Genomic DNA, 3786 nt, shown 5'->3' with positions numbered 1-3786 from the left:
AATTAGTATTTTCCAATTAACCCGATATTTTTAGGGTAGCAGTTGTACTTGAAAAGAGGAGCTATTTTGATTTCCTTTCTGTTCTTACCCAACAGTATAGCCAGTGACACAGCTGTTTCATGGATGGATCCAGGTTGAAAGGAATGGCCTGGTTGCAGCAGGGCAGCAGTACAGACCTGCTGGCCTTTGGGGACTACTGGGATAAATGGCTTGGCCAACTGAAAGTCTCTCACCATTATACCCACTTGAGCTGATTTATACTTTACAGTCTAAATTGGCTTGGGGCAGGCCTTTGGGATTAAATTAATTTCTACCAAGTTAGAAAGCATCAGCTGCCAAAGTCAGGGGTGCCTTCTGGAGACTACTGTGCTTATTTCTTCATGTATTCTAAGCCCACACTCCAGGCATTCTCTCTTGGATAACAGCTGGGATGTCCTTCAAGAGGGCCTGCTTTGCATCTCCTTTGTGTAAGCGAGGTTCTGGGTCCTACACAGAAGCCCGCAGCTTTGACTGAGACGCTCGCTACATGGTAGTTGGTCTTCATATAAATTAAGATTTGTAACCTTCTGAAATCAATCAAATACAACATATATGACTTTCTTTAGGCCTTTTTTTCTCTCTTTAAATTAACTCAAAGGAATTATTATGCCTGAATGTCGGTAGTGCCAATCTGTGATCTTTATCCTTACTTGGAAATTGAAGAAAATTTCTCTCCATCATCTTTAGCAAAAGATAAAGAAAATTTCTGCAGGGATTAGGAGTGTGTTAAACAATAAGTTTCTGTAATGTTATTTAAGAAAAGGTGTTAAAGTGGGTGGTTGTTGTACATTAAAGAACTTACTAATATACTATTTGTGTCATTTGTCTCCAGTCTGGAAATTATCTTTGTTTATTAGGCAGGTGGGAATTTTTAAAGTGAAGAATTGTAAATGTTTTTTCAAGACATATGCTAAGGGTTGCATTCTTTTTCTCCCATTGCCTGTCAGTTTGGAGTTGCTTCCCTTTGCTCAGCCTGAGTTTTCCCAGCAGCCACTGCTTTTTCTTGAGGGTGAAGGAGGTGGGCGGATGTTAAACAGACTTGTCCCTAATGAGCTGTGACGCCAGCTGCAACTAGGGCAAATCCTGTTACTCCCTCCACCTACTCTCTGAAGCTGCAGAGCAGTGGTAGGAGCACATCTCCCTTCTCAGTGCTGATTTGCTGATTTCTCTGCCATGTGGGCCACCCCACCCCCGTCCCAGAGCTTCTTGGCAAAGTTCAGATTTCTGTGCTCACAGCTCAATGCTCACAGTGAAAAGGAAATACAAAAGGGGAGGAGAGAAAGTGAGGGGGGGCACGGTGGAGGTGGGGATTTTTAGAAGGGTATTCCTTATTGCCTTAGTCTAAGACTTAAGCTCTGGGTATAAGTCATAAGTAGTAAGGCTTTGAATAACGTGGATTTCCAACTAGTTCTTTGGAGATAGTTTTATTGGCTCATGAACATGGTAGGCCATGTATTAAAAGAATACGAATTACTATTTAGAAACATCTGAATTTTGAAAAGAACACTTTCTATCTCTTAAGTCATTGCTTTTTTTCCTCACACACTATGATTGTGAGGAGGAAGATGAAATAATTATAATATTAATGTGTTATAGAGCATTTACTGTGTGCCAGTTTGGGGTGGCTTTTATAAAGCATTGCGTCATTTAATCATTAAAACAACCTTTGGAGGTAGATGCTTTTAATATGAGTTTCCCCCGCCCCAAATTGTGGTAAAAAACACACGACATGAAATTTGCTATCTTCACCATTTTTAAGTGCACAATTCAATAGTGTTAAATATATTACAGTATAGTGAAACTTATACTGTAATATATTTAACACTATTGAAATTTTCTGTCTTGCAAATCTGAGTCTGTACCCATTTAAGCGAAAAATTTTAAACTGATAAGCCAGTTCTTTTTTTCAGCAGGACTAAGATTGTTTTCCCATTTCTATTCTTTGCCGTCTTTCTGTAACATTCTTAATCTATACCTTGGTGAAAACTGAGGCCAGTGATAGAGTGCCTTGATTTATCCATTCCATACAGCCTCCTAGGGTTAACAGTTACTAAGGGGAGAGAGAAAAGGCTTTTGCTGTCTAGGCAGTTCATTACCTAGTCTTCATTCTAATCTTTATAGGTTATGCATTTTATGTTCTGTTGAGCTAAAGGGGTAAAGTTCACTGGTAACTTTGTCACCTCACAAGTTACCATGGGCCTGCATGTTTTTTTGGTGGGTTATCTAGGTAACTTTTGATTGATGAAGCATAATATTGTAGAAATACATTTTAAAAGCAGTTTAGATTTTGAGACCCATCTACTTACTGATGGTATGAGTTTCTATATTCCATCAGTTAATTGGTAGGTGAGGGCAAGGGGTTGAATTATATTTATAAATGACACAGACTTCCTCTCAGTACTTGTGTCTTTTGAGAGACAGTTGAAGCCTGCTCAGTTCTCCTTGGAAGAGCTGATCCAACATCCCTTCTATGTAACAGCCTTCCCTAGCTGCTAATGCACTAGATCACAGTTGTGCTAGAAAAAGCAAGCCCAGGTTCACCGGGTAGAAATTTTTACCAATCCCATTTAGCTTGTCCCAACAGTTGGGTAAAACAAGATCATTTATAATTTTTTTTGTTTTCAAATTAAGATGAGGATGTTAATGCCTAGTTTCTGCTGATAATTTAAGGACAACTATGGTTGAATTACCAGTGGAGCCTCGGTACTGAGGCAGGCATAAAATGTAGAGCAACAACTTTTTCTGTCTTTTAAACCTCAGATCCACAGATCTTATTAGTCATAATTCTTGGCTCATAACACATTTTTATCATTGGTCTATGTATGTTTCACTTTATTCCTTCATTTATAAGTAATACCACCATCTGTGAAAGTAGCATCCAAACAGAACTAGATAGTATCCATCTTCTGCCTCCCAGCACCCTTGGGAATTTTGAAAAAAATCCAGATAATTGACTAAAAAGTTACCTTAGATTTATTGAAGAGAATATAGATTTACCATGCAACTTAATAATTCAACTATTGGACATGTATTTTAAGATAAATAGCTCTTAGACTTTGAATTTATTTACATACAATTGGTTTTCTAATTTTGATTTCTGCCAGCTGCCAAAGGTTAACAAAATGTTAGTAATTTCAGACTTAAAATTCATAAGTGAAATGTGGATTTAACGACATTTTATCTTTGGCTATGTCACTCTTAATCTTTGCAGGTCTTAGCTTCTATTTTGTCATTGACAGTCTTGCTCCACTCCAGTTATCTGTAATTCTACGTGATGACTGTTTTGGGGAACAATAATAAAAAGATAGTGGCAGTTGATATTGTTTAGAGAACACTTGAACCAGAAATTTCATGATATGTTTTTACATTCTTACTGATTTTTAAATAAATTTATTGGTAGAAATGACATTCTTCTGTAAGCAAATGACCCACTCTTCTCACCGGTGACAACTAATTTTACCTTTAGATTGTTTAGTGGTTTACTTGTATATTTGGATTACAGGTAATTCCTCAGTACATTTCAACAAGTTTCATAGCTAGAGGCAGGAACTGTAAATTCCAGTGATAGTGGTAACCAAACTTCAATTGCATAATTTGATTATAATCATACATTAATGCTAGCGTTTATAGATAAACAAAGGGCTTTGGCTGTTCTTTTATCATTTCAGTTTGTGGTTACAATGTAAAGACTTAATTCAGAGTCCTTATGTCAGATATGAAGTTTATTTTTGAGAGTTCTCACATTTT

General features: G+C 37.1%; 1 pseudogene; it reads right to left on the bottom strand.

The window, feature by feature from the left end:
* Window positions 1–2788: 2788 nt before the first annotated feature.
* On the bottom strand, window positions 2789–2858 carry LOC111744559 (annotated as a pseudogene).
* Between the last annotated feature and the right edge of the window lie 928 nt (window positions 2859–3786).

Source organism: Pteropus vampyrus, unplaced genomic scaffold (genome assembly GCF_000151845.1).
Source record: "Pteropus vampyrus isolate Shadow unplaced genomic scaffold, Pvam_2.0 Scaffold137, whole genome shotgun sequence".
NCBI lineage: Eukaryota > Metazoa > Chordata > Mammalia > Chiroptera > Pteropodidae > Pteropus > Pteropus vampyrus.
Note: the sequence above shows the minus strand (reverse complement) of the source record. Positions and strands in the feature narration are given on the sequence as shown.